General features: G+C 39.8%; 1 protein-coding gene across 3 annotated transcripts in view; it reads right to left on the reverse strand.

Annotated features, from left to right (window-relative positions):
* The window catches only part of PDE4D (phosphodiesterase 4D), a 1,097,801-nt gene that overhangs the window by 791,984 nt on the left and 288,527 nt on the right, over positions 1 to 17,290 (reverse strand). The window lies entirely within an intron of this gene.

Raw genomic sequence — 17,290 nt, forward strand, 5'->3', positions numbered from 1 at the left:
CTCCAGTTCCTTTTTCATAATAAAAATTAATTAAGTATCTCTGAGGTAGCCCTAGAACTGTTGGCAAAGGTGTTAAACAGAAAAGGCAGAAAAGAATCGTGCTTGTGGAAAAAGTAGCTAGGTGGGGTAAACTGAAGAAACTTGGATGAATGTAGTGACCAATACAATATTGACAGATGTTTCTTTGCTGTAATAGCAAATGAACAGCTATTTATAGGAATTAATGTACTCTGCAATTCAGTATATATCTATGTAACACAGAGGCCCATTGGTGGTTCACTACCCTGTCAGCAACTTTTGTCAAGCCTGACATACTCACTACTCCTAACACGCTGTGGTCATAATCTGAACCTAAAATATGTCACATAAAGTAGCATATGCGAACTGGTAACACGCTGATCCCAAAAATCACTGAATGGTCTATATACAGGGTGTATACAAAGTTATACATATGTTCTAGAATTACATTTTTAAAATGTGATGAGCAAGCAATGCATAAGCCCAGTCTACCTTTAACAAAGGAACGTGTATTTGCTTGTCTGACTAGCCTGGTCATCAGGCAGAGACAATGAAGGTACATTTACATAAAAAGGTAAACAAAGCCATCAAACTAGGAAGTGGGGGAGATAGTTAAGAGGCTAGGGAGGAAACTGCAAAATTAACATGGCTTCAGCTTCCTAGTGGACACACCGAGCTGAGCCCCCAGCAGGGCTTCCTGGAGCAAAGTCATTAAATTTTGGAAGATATAAGCAAAGACAGAAAGCCATTTGGGCATAATTCACCTGTAGAGACAAAGGAACCAAGATCTGTGAAGGGTCCTGGCCAGAGAGTCTGATCAGTCATGCAGGAAAAGAGACTTTGTGAGAAACACTTATTTGAATAAGAGACACTAGTTAATTAAATTTGGGACCGGAGAGTGTTGAGGGTCAAACTACAAAAAATAACTGGGTTGTGAAAGTCAGGGAGTGACCTGCACGCTTGCATGCTGGCCGTTGCTGTTAGGGCTGTGAGCTATAGAACCATAGCATTGAAAGCACCTAGAGTTGCAGGGCAGGCAGTGACATAACCCCTCAGTGGTCTGGGCTGACCTAAAAAGGTCACAATATACATCTATCTGTATCAACAAATCAATGCGTTGTAATTGTTTGTTCTTTTCCCTCGATCCCCTACCAGCCTCTTTCTTTTAGGCAGGTACAAGGGTCTGAGAATAGTTGCATGCCAACATAAACAGAGTATCAGAGGGGTAGCCGTGTTAGTCTGAATCTGTAAAAAGCAACAGAGGGTCCTGTGGCACCTTTGAGACTAACAGAAGTATTGGGAGCATAAGCTTTCGTGGGTAAGAACCTCACTTCTTCAGATGCAAGAGTACTTAAGGTGTATGTTTTTCAAATCTTTACAGAGAAACCCTGGGCTTCTGCACATAAAACATGAGAAAATTCACCTTAAATTCTCTATTTGTAAACAACAATCATCTCTCTCAGACACATACACACACAAATGATGTGATTAAAAGATGGGAGAGAGATTTGGCCAAAGAAGTTGATCTTGATAAGAGGAAAGGGTATATACATCTTCAATTTGTGTAGCTCAAAGAACATGTATACAAATTATAATATACATGACACATTTGACTCCAGTTAATATCAGTCATATTTAGGTGCTCTATTAGATTGTGGGAAAATGGGAACCTACTTGCACATGAGGTGGTTGTGTCTAGGAATTAGATGGCTTTGGGGGAAATTATTAAAGATTTTCATTTTATGACAAAATTCCAGCTTCCTTGAGATCCCTTGACCTGCTCACTTAATGCTCCAGTAAAAGATCTACATTTAAACAGAACAAATTACTTTCTTTTTTATTGTTAGCAGCAAGACTTTGTACTGCATATTATTGGAAAAATGTGGTTTCTCCTCCTATCAAATTTTGGTATAGTAAGATATGGACTGTCCTTGTAATGGAAAAGCTTTCATACCAAGTATGTACACGAGAAGTGCTAAAAAGAGGATAGGTATTTAGAAGTTTGGTCACTCTTCAACATACTCAGAGGACAAGGGCTCCCAAGCCAGCAAACCTAAATCTTTAGGTAGGTTCTTTAAATATTAACCTGATCCGGAATAAGAAACGTATGAAGTCATATGTTAACATTTTATTGTAACTTTGCCTGAATTTTTTTTTAATGGTGTGATTTTAATAAGTGCTGAGTACCCATAACTTCCACAGTAGTCAATGGCAACTGAAAATAATCAGTACCTCATGCAATCTAAGGCCCAAAGATCAGTAACTATGTTTTCAAAGTTACTTATCCTGAATGCTGGCAACAGTTTTCTGACTTATCGGAAGAAAGGCAGTCACTTTATAAACCAATTCTCCAGCCTTTTGGGCTCACAGAGGGGAGAATTTCCATTGCTAGAAGTTCTCAAATATTTTCAATGAGTCCACCATTTTAAGATTCATGTTCTAAGTGCTTCCGAGACACAAGCTGAGATGAGATAAAATTGGAATGATTTATTCAGTGTCCTAGATTAAATCAATCAGTGGTCTCATTCCATTTCCCAATGGACTCATGTCAGGAACACAAAAAGCATCACCTAAACTTGCACCCTTCTTGGCAGTCTCATTATAGAACTAAAAGGCTGAATCATCAGAGATTAAATGCCCACTCTATCCTAGGAGTGGCCCCTCAGGTCAGGATTGAAGTATATTGGCCAGGGATTTTGTGGGGGAAACTGACACTGTGCCCATGTGTATCTGTTCTGTGTACACAGAGAGGAGCCCCAGGGCTATTAATACAATGATTTTCTCATTACTCATCTCAGGACTAATATTAATAAACTACAACTGTAGTCATAGCCTAATCAGCAAGTTTTAGCAAAATATTTCTAATTACCATTTAAATCAGAAAATCTAAATTAATCATTTAAGAAAAATAGCCAATGTAACCTTAAAGCAATTTAAAAATTATAGGAATTATACTATGGTGTGTATTAATGGGTGTGCTCAAAAGTGAATCAACAGTGAAATTAATCACTGTAATACTCCACAAAAATGTCTAATGTGTTACAATTGTCCAGGGAGAAGTTTAACTTAAGGCTTGCCATTTCTAATGTGTGTTTTTAATGAGGAGGTAAAATAAAAAATAATGAAAAACTGTAAAAAGTTAATTATGGCCTAGAGCTGTGTGAAAGATTTTGCTGCATTTGGTGCCAGATGAAAATGATGTACTGTAGGTCTTTTAATCAAGTTCACTATTGACAAAGAGCAGATTTTTGCTAGTGAATAAAGAGTTGCAATTCTGAAAACTGCAATAAAAATCCCAGAAAAGAAGCTAAGAATGAATGGAGTAAACTAGTTGTACTGAGAACGTGAATACATTATGCCACTGCCCCTAAAGAGTCATCTGTAAAAATGAAAAAGGTAAGAGGCACTGGCAAATATGGCACCATCAGAGTCTTTAAAAAAATGTATAAGGCTAAATACTAAAGAAAAATTTTTGAAACCTAGTGCCTAGAGCCAGAGCACCGAAATTGATGTTTCATTTGAAGGCACTGCAGAATTAATTCAACACCTCTGACTATCAGGCCATTGATTTAGGTGCAAGCAATTAGGCATCCAAGTTGGCAAATTTTGGCCTGAATGGATTTACTCACCCCACAGATATACTAGCAATAAAATTCATTGCTAGAATTTCTTTTTAATATTATGAAAAGGAATTTTTCATAAAAGAGCTAGTTCTGCATATTTGTTAAGCATTTTCAAAATGGCTTTGACATCGCTGACAGCCCATCAGTAAGCACTAATGGTATCTAATTCTAAAGCCATTTTACAAAATGCACCACAGAACCTTAGTATACAATTTTGAAAGTCTATTTTTAATGACTTTGGCAAGCCTTGGGTTATAAAAGATGAGGATTTTCCATTACAACACACAGCAGAACCCAGGTACTCAGAACCAAATAAATGGCATGCCATTGCTTGGGATGGCTGCCAAGGAAGTGATTCAGTGCAATGCATTTCAATTATTCTAAACTGTGGATAAAATGTCACACTTAGTCCATTTGAATGACACACCTGGTGCTGTCTGCAAACCAATTTGCAGAAGCTAACAGGTGAGAATTGATGTTTGCTTGCACAAACTTCCCACTGTGCATTCCTTTGTTTATTTCATGCCGCTGACATGCTCCATGACTGCTGAAAAGCTGATCTTAGCTCAGGTTTGTTTTGTTTTAATGCTACCTGTTTTTAAAAGGCAATTCATTAAATATAAAAGAAACATCTCCCAGTACAATGTATTCCTTTTAGCCTCTGGTTACAAGAAAAATCCCTTATTTTGCCATTTTTGTTTCCATCAAATTGTGTAAATTAACAGGGTTCAACCCAACAACTCATAATAGGTGGTTATTTTCAGGGCCAGCGCAACCCATTAGGCAACCTAGGCGGCCTTGCCTAGGGCACTACAATTTGGCGGGCGGCGACCACGGCGGTTTTTCAGTGGTGGGACCTTCCGCCGCCTCTGTGGGAGGCGGCATTTCGGGGCGGGACCTTCCGCCGCCTAGGGCAGCAGAAAAACTGGCGGCGCTCCTGGTTATTTTTGTGCTTACTTCACTACTTAGGTTATTGCCTCATACCCTGAGTGATTAGCAAATATTTGCGGCCTTGCCAGGGTGCATCCATTAGGAGGAAAAACAGATTATAAAAGTCAGATACAAGTATTTCTTTGGTGAAATCCTGTGTATTTACAAAGAACATACACCACCTCTTGTTTCCCTGAACACATAGGAACAAACAACAGGAGACAGCTTCCTTGCTCACAATTTCTAGGCTGCTTTTCCAGCCAGTACTCTGCACAAAAGAAGTGCTCTCTCTCTCTCAGCTTCCTTGCAGGGTTACACTCACACTGCTTCTATTGCTCTTCACTCACTTTCTGGTTCTTTTCACCCACACAGGTGCACGTCTTTACTAATCAAGTACCAATCCCAATGTTTACAATCAACCCCATGGAAACTCTCTGATCTTCCATATGTTAGCTCTTGCTCAGGTTTTTCCATATGGTCCAGAACCTTGGGCAGTGCCTTCTATTTTTCAGCTACCTTAGTTTGCCGGAATAAAAGATGGCTAGCCCCTGGGGAGCATGGAGAGAGCTATTCCTGTATGCTCCTGAATGCAGGGACTGCAACTCTGCATGGACTTACATAGGCTCCACAAGGAAGGGGAATGACTCCTTATGCCCTTCCTATTGCACAGCCTTGTAAGAGCCAGGAACAATCCAGACCGCTGAGAGGTAAATTCCACTAAATCAAAATAAACATCCTTGCCATATTTCTTTTCAGAATGTATTGCGGGGGAGTATATTGCACACTTTTGGATCCTTCTCTGAAGTCACAATTATTAATTTCCTCAAGGGCTTTTCTATGGCACTCACCACTATAGTGGCTGAGTACTTCACAAACATTTTTACAACACCTTGTGATATGAAGGGGCATTATTCTCATTTTACAGAAGCAGAGAGATTAAGATCAAGAGCATAATTTTGGATGCCTAATTTGGGATGCCTAGGAACTGATTATTCGGCGTACATAGCATTATATGGCACTTCATATATTCAAGCACAGCTCCCATGGACTTCAGTTGCAGCTATGAGTGCTCAGAACTTCTGAAAATCAGGCTCCGGGGTCTCAAGTTGAGCACACAGAAAGTGAGGAACATATAATCAATGACCATCTCTGACAAGTTTGTTTGAAGTGACTTACCTAGCATCAGGTTTCAGAGCAGCAGCCGTGTTAGTCTGTATCCGCAAAAAGAACGAGGAGTACTTGTGGCACCTTAGAGACTAACAAATTCATTTGAGCACAAGCTTTCGTGGGCTACAGCCCACTTCATCAGATGCATAGAATGGAACATATAGTAAGAAGAGATATATACATAGAGAACATGAAAAGGTGGAAGTTGCCATACCAACTCTGAGAGGCTAATTAATTAAGATGAGCTATTATCAGCAGGAGAAAAAAACTTTTGTAGTGATAATCAAGATGGCCCATTCGTCTCACTACAGAAGTTTTTTTTTCTCCCGCTGATAATAGCTCATCTTAATTAATTAGCCTCTTAGAGTTGGTATGGCAACTTCCACCTTTTTATGTTCTCTGTATGTATATATATCTTCTTACTATATGTTCCATTCTATGCATCTGATGAAGTGGGCTGTAGCCCACGAAAGCTTGTGCTCAAATAAATGTGTTAGTCTCTAAGGTGCCACAAGTACTCCTGTTCTTTTTACCTAGCATCAAATAGGAACTCTGTGGCAGAGACTGGAATAGAATCCAGTTCTCTGGAGTGGCATTCAACTGACTTAACCATGACACCGTCTTTTCCCTTTCTGCAATCCCCTGCCTCATTCACTACACCCCTTCCCAGCTTCTGCAGCAAATGAAGCAGGGGTCTTATAGACAACAGTCTTCTTCACTACCCAATCCTCATTCTTCCCCAGAGCTCATGCATCCTGTGCATTAAATGAGGCAGGGGTCTCAGGGAAAACAAATTACTATGTTATCATGTAATCATGTAAATTAAACTACAGCATAATGTATACGAACAAGGGGGCCAAAAAAAGGTTGCAAAGGCAACCTTAATTCTGGTATTCTCTAGTTTTTTAGTGCTTGACTTTGCAATCTTTATAATATTTTTAAACACAATTTTGTGTGTGTAATTTTCTTGGTTTTTAAAAAATCCAAACTGAAAAAAAACACACCCCAGAAATTCCCTCATAAGGCATCATACTGACACCCACATGGGACATCTACAGCATTGGAGACCCTTTAGATCCACTGCACAGACCTCTCTGCCACTTAAGCTACCAGAACAACTGATAGCAACAGTAAGTCAGCATCATCTCTGTGGACCAACACTAGAAGAATGGCACAAACACTTTGCCAGGGGGTTTCATAGATATTTTCTGGCACTACAGGAATGGTAAAAATCAGGAATTGGTCTTCTGTTATCTGTCGGACCCCTGATTCCAGGCTCTGGAGGAAAGACTTCTACCCATTTCCCCCAACCTTGATCCCTTCTGCCCCATCCCTTCCAGACTGTGCCATTCCTCTCTCTTCACCACCCCTGCCTCCTTTTTCCAGTCACACTTCAGGCTTCTCATCCCAGTCCTACTCTCCCTCTTCCACCTCTACTCCTTTTCCCCAGTCTCCTTGTTCAGCCTGTCCCAGTTCCCCATTCCTGGCTCCTTGACCTGTCTGTCTCTTCCTTCCTCCCCCTCTCCCCCACATAGCTCCCATTCCCAGTCTTCCTATGCAATCTCAGTCCCCTGCACTGCCTCCCTGACTTCCTGTCCCATTCTCTTTGCATAGCCAGTCCCAGCTCTCCCCCCAGCACCTTCTTAGATCTGTCTCCACCACCCCTCTCACTGGCTCCTAATCCCAGTGTTCTTGTCGAGCTAGTTCCAGTCTTCCTCCTCCCCCCAGCTCCTTGTCTGACCTGAGTATCATCCCAAACCAACTGGCTCCCAGCCCCCAATACCCATTCACTTCATTGGCTCCCAGTCCCAGCATCCCCACTCAGACTGATCCAGACTTCCCTCCCCCCTAGCTCTCAGTACCCCCTAGCTCACTGTGGGAATGGTCCATACAGTGCAATCATAGGTAGGACCTGTGAGGGGATCCAGCATGCTGAGTCGCTCTGTGAGGGGTGGTGCCTGCACAGTCTAGTCAGCAGTAGGAACTCTGAGAGGCTCAGGCATGCTCAGCAAGGATGGAATCTTTGGAGATTGTAGCTGCTAAAATCAAAGATGTCTCTCTGGATATGTACCAACCATGATTTTTCAAAGGCATTTAACTTGGCCAGATTTGAGCAGACTTTCACAGGGAAGACAAAGGCACAACCCTGACACAAATTCAAGACCCAGCTCCAAACTTGGGGGCAATAGGATATTTCAAATAAAAGGTCTCGATTTTTTAACAAGTATTCATGTCTGAATACTGGTGGCATCATAGCAGAATTTTTGTAAACCTTCTTGATCCATCGCTAACTTTCTGCACTCAGCAGCAGAACTTAATACAACTCTGCATGGCTGAAACAGTTCCGGATCTATGCAATGGTGGGGAGTTGGCCACTTAATTGTGGGACACAAATGAACAAACCAAAAAGTTGCATCCAGTGTGATCCAGAGAATAAGGACTGGGAGCCACGAGGCTATTGGTCTCTTCTCCACTCCAACCTGCTCTGTTGCCCTGGGTCACTTAACCTCCCTTCTTCCCCCCCCCCTCCCCACTCTGTAAAGTGGGTATACTAATACTTGCCCACCTATGGAAAGTGCAGGAAATACAGTAATGTTATTTATTAGTGTCATTTCATAGATTTTAAAATATATAATCCCTTCCCCAGGTCACTCCTACAGGTACTCCACCTCCTCCCCCTACAATTCATACTTTTGTACATTTTTTCCTTTCAAAGACCATTTATTCCTTCAGAAATATATATGGAGAAAAAGTATACCAAATCAACAAACGATCACTGTTTTTTTCTTTTTATAAAAGAGCTACCAAATGACAAATTATCCATATATCATTTTCAGGTTATTTTGCAAGACGATTTACAATTGTTCATTATCTGCACTATAGAATGACGATGATTCATATTTTTTAATCCCACAGCTAAATAAAATCTAGCCATTATATGATTAGATACTTCTTTCCTCATAAAGCAAACATTCTCAGGAAAATACCCCTTTTATAGAAAACGTGTTCAGAATTAATCAATTACTATATGTCTCATCACGTAATTGGAAATATTACACAAATTGAACATGAGATTGTATCTCTCACTGTAGCGTTAAAAACCTGTCAGAATCTCACTCTGAAAGATTTTTATTAAGCGTTTGCACTCAAAAAGCATAATTTTTTACTTTTATTTCAAATCAGAGTCATAGCTGTTTTTCCTCCTTCCTGACTCTGAATCTCAGAACCTTTAGACTGCTTTGCCTTGTAATGAAAGGGCACAGATTTTTATCTGGCACAACTGGGGAGACAATATTTCTTCACATAAGCGAAGTTGGACAGTTGCTGTCCAACTGGTAAATTAATCTTTTCCATTAGTTTTGGAATCTTCCACAATGTAGATAAAAGGCAGCCAAACAGTTTAATGTATTGTTCAGAAAATTCCCTATGGATTCCTATTTCCCCTTCTCTATCATAATTAGAACTAAGAGGCATTTCTATAACCTAGCATAAAACTCTGTAGAAGGCTCAGGAGACTTGTGTTCTGTTCCCAATTCTGCCCTTGACTTACTGTATGACCTTGGACAAGTCGCTTCACCTCTTCAACTTGAGGTAACTATTTTGGTCCTCATGATGGATAAAAATTAATTACTGGACTGGAAGTTGGCTGTTGCCCAGGGACCAATGAGCATGACCTGATTACATTCAATATGGGCAAACAGAGCAAACCAAATATATATATACTTCATACATTTAAAAGAGCTAATTTCCCAAAGCTGGGCAAAATTAGGAGCAAAATTGATTGGGGGGAGGGGGGAATTTAGACAGAAAAACTTGAATGAAAATTGGGAGTTCTTTAAAAAGAGTTTATTAGACGGCAAAAAGCAGATGAGACAAAAACAAGTAGGTTATTCAGATTAGTGAGTGTATATACATCTTTAGATTACAATGTGTTTCCTACAGGAGAGCATTTCAACAGAATTCTATTCTCTACGCATGTGTAACAAAAGATCATATGTATAGATTTAAACTTCATGGGCTTTATTCAAACAAAGCTTAACTGGCTATAGTTTGATGCCACATTGCCAGTTGCATGAGAAGAGCTTGTTCAGGAACAATCTCAAATCCCATACCATGTGGAGACAAGACTAGACTAAGAACATGTGTACCGAAGAGTTAACATAGTTGCTACTATATTTCAAAGTAGCTGCACAAGATTTAGCCAGCTGATGGGAGTGGTTGGAAGTTGATAGACAACAGTCCAACCACAATAGTGCCATTATTTTGTAAATTTTTGACAAGTTTCAGGAGTTCTACAGTCTTGGAATAGGCCAATTGTAACTGTTTGAGAGACAAGTTGGGAGAAGAGAAACTGCAAAACTAAAGCCCAAAAGATGAGCAAGTGCTTCTTCGGTCCCTTTTCACAAGAAAAAAAATGAGTATGGCACCACATGACTTTTAAAGTGATGCAAAGAAATATATGATCGCTTCATAACCCAACTTTACTTAGTAATATTTTTTCTGTTCCTAAATCATGAGGGAAGTGTGATGGGTTTGGTCACAGAGACTGCCTTGGGACTGTCACCTGATGTGCTGAAATTACCTCTGAGCCCATTTTCCACTGCCAGCTTGGGACTCCAGAACCCTGCCTTGTTGAGCCAGACACACTAGCCTGCTGAAACACAGACCCAGGGTCCAGGCCACACCCCCAAAGCTGCAGACTTTAACCAAAAACTGCTCAGCAAGTCACCTATCTCCAGCACCCAGACACCCAGTACCCAATGGGATCCAAACCCCAAATAAATCTGTTTTACTCTGTAAAAAGCTTATATAGGGTAAACTCAAATTGTCCGCCCTCTTTAACACTGATAGAGAGATATGCACAGCTGTTTGCTCCCCCAGGTATTAATCACCTACTCTGGGTTAATAAAAAATCACTTTTGTTTATTAATTAAGTATAAAAAGTAGGATTCAAGTGGTTTCAAGTAATAACAGACAGAACAAAGTAAGTTATCAAGCAAAATAAAACAAAACATGCAAGTCTAAGCCTAATACATTTAAGAAACTGCATATAGGTAAATCTCACCCTCAGAGATGTTCCAATAAGCTTCTTTCACTGACTAGACGTCTTTCTAGTCTGGGCCCAATCCTTTCCCTGGTACAGTTCATGTTAGTTCCAGCTCAGGTGGTAACTAGGGGATTTCTCATGACTGGCAACCCCCTCTGTTCTGTTCCACCCCTTTTTATATCTTTGGCACAAGGCGGGAATCCTTTGTCTCTCTCTGGGTTCCCACCCTTCTTTCTAAATGGAAAAGCACTTAAAACTTTGGTTTAAGATGGATTCCAGTATCATGTGACATGGTCACATGTCCTGTGAGACCCCAAGCATTCATTCTTTCCGGCCTGACTCACATGAACACAAGAAGGCTTACAAGTAAACAGAGCCATTTACAACCAATTGTCCTGGTCAATGGGAGCCATCAAGGTTCTAAACCACCATTAATGGCCCACACTTTGCATAGTTATAATAGGGCTTCAGAGTAATACTTCATATTTCTTGCTTCAGATACAAGAATAATACATGCATACAAATAGGATGAACACACTCAGTAGATTATAAGCTTTGTAATGATACCTTACAAGAGACCTTTGGCATAAAGCATATTCCAGTTACATTATATTCACACTCAAACATATTTCCATAAAACATATGGAGTGCAACATCACAGGAAGTACAAGCAAAAAGTTAAAGCTGAAATCCAAAAGTTTCATATTTGAGTGCCTAAATTTTAGACACCAATATACATATGTAGTCATTTCAGTAAGTGATCTGATTAGAGGGGTGCTCGGAACCATCACATCTACTGACTGCTTTGGATGTACGAGATGCTCAGTAACTCTGATGATCAGGCCACTTATTAAAGTGCCTAACTCTGGATATAGATACCTAACTTCAGGTACAAAAGAATGAAAGGGAAATCGTGTCTTACTAATCTATTAGAATTCTTTGAAGGGGTCAACAAACATGTGGACAAGGGGGGATCCACTGGACATAGTGTACTTAGATTTCCAGAAAGCCTTTGACAAGGTCCCTCACCAAAGGCTCTTATGTAAATTAAGCTGCCATGGGATAAAAGGGAAGGTCCTTTTATGTATTGAGAACTAGTTAAAAGACAGGGAACAAAGGGTAGGAATTAATGGTAAATTCTCAGAATGGAGAGGGGTAACTAGTGGTGTTCCCCAAGGGTCAGTCCTCGGACCAATCCTATTCAACTTATTCATAAATGATCTGGAGAAAGGGGTAAACAGTGAGGTGGCAAAGTTTGCAGATGATACTAAACTGCTAAAGATAGTTAAAACCAAAGCAGACTGTGAAGAACTTCAAAAAGATCTCACAAAACTAAGTGATTGGGCAACAAAATGGCAAATGAAATTTAATGTGGATAAATGTAAAGTAATGCACATTGGAAAAAATAACCCCAACTGTACATACAATATAATGGGGGCTAATTTAGCTACAACAAGTCAGGAAAAAGATCTTGGAGTCATCGTGGATAGTTTTCTGAAAATGTCCACGCAGTGTGCAGAGGCAGTCAAAAAAGCAAACAGGATGTTAGGAATCATTAAAAAGGGGATAGAGAATAAGACTGACAATATATTATTGCCCTTATATAAATCGATGGTACACCCTCATCTCGAATACTGCGTACAGTTGTGGTCTCCTCATCTCAAAAAAGATATACTGGCACTAGAAAAGGTTCAGAAAAGGGCAACTAAAATTATTAAGGGTTTGGAACAGGTCCCATATGAGGAAAGTTTAAAGAGGCTAGGACTCTTCAGCTTGGAAAAGAGGAGACTAAAGGGGGATATGATAGAGGTATATAAAATCATGAGTGATGTGGAGAAAGTGGATAAGGAAAAATTATTTACTTATTTCCATAATACAAGAACTAGGGGTCATCAAATGAAATTAATAGGCAGCAGGTTTAAAACAAATAAAAGGAAGTTCTTCTTCACGCAGTGCACAGTCAACTTGTGGAACTTCTTACCTGAGGAGGTTGTGAAGGCTAGGACTATAACAGAGTTTAAAAGAGAACTGGATAAATTCATGGTGGTTAAGTCCATTAATGGCTATTAGCCAGGACGGGTAAGGAATGGTGTCCCTAGCCTCTGTCTGTCAGAAGGTGGAGATGGATGGCAGGAGAGAGATCACTTAATCATTGCCTGTTAGGTTCACTCCCTCTGGGACACCTGGCATTGGCCACTGTCGGTAGACAGGATACTGGGCTAGATGGACCTTTGGTCTGACCCAGTACGGCCTTTCTTATGTTCTTATGAAAATTCTGACCACATATTTACACATTTAGAAATGTATTGTAATTTTAACTGTATCTGTTTAAAAACAGGCTGCTGAGGCATTCAGTAATTTGTTCCTTGGACAATTCGGTGATCAGGTGGTAAAATGAGTCCCCCAATTTAAAAAATACTATGAGCTAAAGCAGAATGAAAAATAGTTTCCCCTTTTCACACAAAATTTTCAACAAAAATATTTCATTCTAAATGTTTTGAATTTTTGCTGGAAATTTAGAAAATATCAAAATGAAAACTTATTGAAATATAAATTTTCCTTTTGATTTGACTACAATGTTTCTTTTAGTTTTGGTTTATGAAAGCTAAACAAAAAACACAAAAAAGAAAAAAAACATTTGAAATGTCCTTAGAAAAATGATGTCAAAAACATTTTCTTGTTAAAATTTTCATTTGGCAAAACCCGATTTGTTGGTTGAAAATTTTTCACCACCTCTAGGACCAGTATGCATGTCAGGTTTTAACAAAGGGGATAAAATGCAAACTGTGAAAAGGGTAAACACTGCTGTCCTGTTCTGGAATACTTAAAAACATGCAACTTTTATGGATTTCATTGTGTGGAGTGATTGCAGAATTGGGCTCTCAGACTGAACATCATAGTGGTTTTCAAATTAAGGGAGTTTACATTATATAAATGGAAACTATTATGAAGAATGGAATTTAGTTACATTATGCAACTAATCTAGCCAAATTAAATGTGAAAGGTAGTCTATATCCCTATAAATAAGTCTGTTTGTCTAGGAACTACATGAGACTCAGACCTGAAGAGAGACCTTTCCCAAAACTATTGTTCAGGATCTCATTACACTCCCACCCTGAACTACCACCCCAATTCCTACTTGGTTCCTCTAGAGGCCAAAGTAACCCCATGTACCCTGCCCTCACGTCCCCCCCCCCCCCAATCTCATACCAACCCTTGGGTCTTGCCTTATGTTTAGATGCCTAGTAGCCTTCTGTGGCATCAGTCCGGTTAAGATGGTCATAAGTATGCTGAAGTCAAATCCAATTACTTTGCCTTCAAGTCTACTGCCTCTTTGATGATCACTAAACCAGATAAATATTATGAGACACTATACTAATGTCAACTTCAGGCAACTCCTGGACACTAGATATGTTCAAGGCAGTACAGTAGAACCTCAGAGGTAGGAACAGCAGAGTTATAAAATGACTGGTCAACCATATACTTCATTTGGAGCCAGAAGTACGCAATCAGGCAGCAGCAGACCAAAAAAAGAGAAGCAAATACAGTACAGTACTGTGTTAAATGTAAACTACTAAAAATATTAAGAGAAATTAAAAAAAAAAAAGATTTGACAAGGTAAAGAAACGGCTTCTGTACTTGTTTCATTTAAATTAAGATGGTTAAAACAGCATTTTTCCTCTGCATCGTCAAGTTTCAAAGCTGTATTAAGTAAATGTTCAGTTTTAAACTTTTGAAAGAACCACCATAACATTTTGTCCAAAGTTATGAACAACCTCCATTCCCAAGGTGTTCGTAATTCTGAGGTTCTACTGTAATAGAAACCTATAAGTTAACTACCTAGTTAGAGAAAGGATTCTGCGGAACACTTAGGCCATGTCTACACTACATACCACTGGTGGCACGTGTAGCTACTTGCCACAACAAAAAAGCAGTCTGCATCCACACTATGCGTGTAGCTACTCGTTAGTGAAAGGCTTTGGTGTGGGGAAGCAGCAGAGAAAGGCTCGGCTGTAGGGAGCTGCTGGAGCCTTTCACTGCTGCCTGCCCCCCCTGGAGCACTGCTTTACCGCGTTATATCAGAATTCGTGTTATATCAGAATTCGTGTTATATCGGGGTAGAGGTGTATCTTTTTCATGCCTGAAGTGTATGTGATAGAATGATAAAAATGTCAACAGTTTCTATACAGTGGGTATATCTACAGACCAGTATTTTGCTATTTTACAGGAATTTTACATATACACTAATCAAGACTAAAACAAAAACCAGACACACATGGTGGGATTCATAAAGGAATTTAGGCACCTAACTCTCAGGGAAATTAATGAGAGTTAGGAACCTAAACAGCTTTGTGAATCCCACCAATATTGGTCACCATGTAAAACTTAACACTAGAATTAGTAAAAAAATGTGGTCTGTCAGATGCCACTGAGAAGTAATGGAGGGCAAATGCTGATCTTTTAATGGTGACCACTCTATGATACATTTTTGAGCAATTATTGTTTGAACCAGAGCTGAAGTTACAGAAAGCTGTATAAAGACAGTCTGCAATGGAAGTACTTAAAGTTTCCCAGGAAAACGAACGAGTATGTTAAAACAATTCATTCATTAACACCACAGTCTCCAATTGACTTCAATTAGCTTTGTCAAGGTAAAAATAAAACTACCTGTGCCTTATTTTACATTGACATAACTATGTCATTGTAAAAAAAAAAAAAAAAACACCATTTTTTTCCAGTAAAGACAGCCATAGCAGTGATGAGTAAGATGGTGGTTAGCTAAGTGTAGTTTTCTCATCTAAAAACATCATGTACCTCAGGATCCTCCATCATATAAGAGATATTGTCCCTTTGTGTATCCATGATGCACATAGCTAAGTGTACTGAATGCTCTACAAAAATGTTCTCCTTTAGTGCTAAAAGGCAGGACATTTTACTAAAGCATGCTGCATTCTTCACCCAAGAAAGGAGGCATATAAAGTCATTTCCTGAAGTTACTATCTTGCCTGTAGATCATTACAGTTAGCCTCATCCAGTTTTTAAAACTGTATTCTTATGATGACATTTGGACCCTGGAGGACAGATAGACTTCATCGAACAGATGCTAAAGATTGACTCAGATGTGAATCTTGCCTGAATCTACTTTACCTGCAATTTTTGAGGCAGAGTTTACAAAACACTTGATTAGGTTTAGTGACTGACCTGAAAAAAGCAATTCCTTTGCTTATTTATCTTACTGCACAGATGACACATAACACTTCTGTACCTGTCATAAGATGGTAAAAGGTGGAATCCCCATCCCAGGGATGGAGGACCTCTAACACTTCCCAGCTTACAATGGGATGTGTGACACAAAAATTTCTTGGCAAAGGACCCCCTGTTCTTTGCAAACAAAGCTGACTGCAGATTTGAAAAACTCACTACAATAAATATGTCTTACACAATATTTATCCACAGGGCCGGCTCCAGGCACCAGCCCAGCAAGCAGTGCTTTGGCATCCAATGGAAAGGGGCAGCACGTCCGGCTCTTCGGCGGCGGTTCCCTCACTCCCTCTCGGAGCAAAGGACCAGCTGCCAAATTGCCGCCGAAGACTGAAGTGGCGGTGGTTGAGCTGCCGCTGAAACACCGCAGATCACGATCGTGGCTTTTTTTTTTCTTTTTGCTGCTTGGGGCGGCAAAAACCCTGGAGCCGGCCCTGTTTATCCATAAAGCATAACATGAAAGCTCATAACAAACTTGCCAAGATTCATAATCACGGTGAGGTGTACATATGGGTAATATTTAAGGTCTAATGTATTTATATTGAAAGTATGCTTTATGGACGTGGAGTAGAAATTAGTCTCCAGGGGTAATGTGTCTCAGTGATACTCATTCAAGCAAGAGGGAGTTGTCACTTCTCCATAGTCAGCCAGTGCGGTAATGTAAGGTTCTATTGTCTACCCTTACCACATCCCAGAACAGTCAATAGAAAACTATCTAAGATAAATGCAAACAACTGAAACCACCTGGAGGTGAAAAGGAACATTATAGCAGGCAGCAGATCACTCTGGCAATGAATAAAGATAAAAGACTATTTCAGTATAACAGAGTGCAGGGAAATGCCCTCTGCATCTTTCCACCGAGGAAACACCCTAAGAAAGAGAGACTTTCATAAACGTTCGGATTCTTGTTCTTGTGAAACTAGCCAGCTTTACACTGGACTGAACTTTATTATATAGGAAAGGTAACAATTGATAAGTGTAGACTCAGGTTTGAGTTTTATTATCTTGTTTTGTGTTCTGACCATCTGTTTCCATCACTTTTACTTCTAGTTAAATCCTCATTCTTTCTTAAATAAACCTACTGCAAAAGTAAAAATAGTGCAGGCAGAAGTCCAGCAGCAAAGTGGGGTCTATCTAGTATACTCCCTTGAATGCAGCATGTACGATTACCTGCCTTATGGGCAGGTGGCATGTATGTGCATTCAGTGCAAGCAAATCATGGCCCTCAGAGACCAAGCACAGG

Source organism: Chrysemys picta, chromosome 6, assembly GCF_011386835.1.
Source record: "Chrysemys picta bellii isolate R12L10 chromosome 6, ASM1138683v2, whole genome shotgun sequence".
Taxonomy (NCBI): Eukaryota; Metazoa; Chordata; order Testudines; family Emydidae; genus Chrysemys; species Chrysemys picta.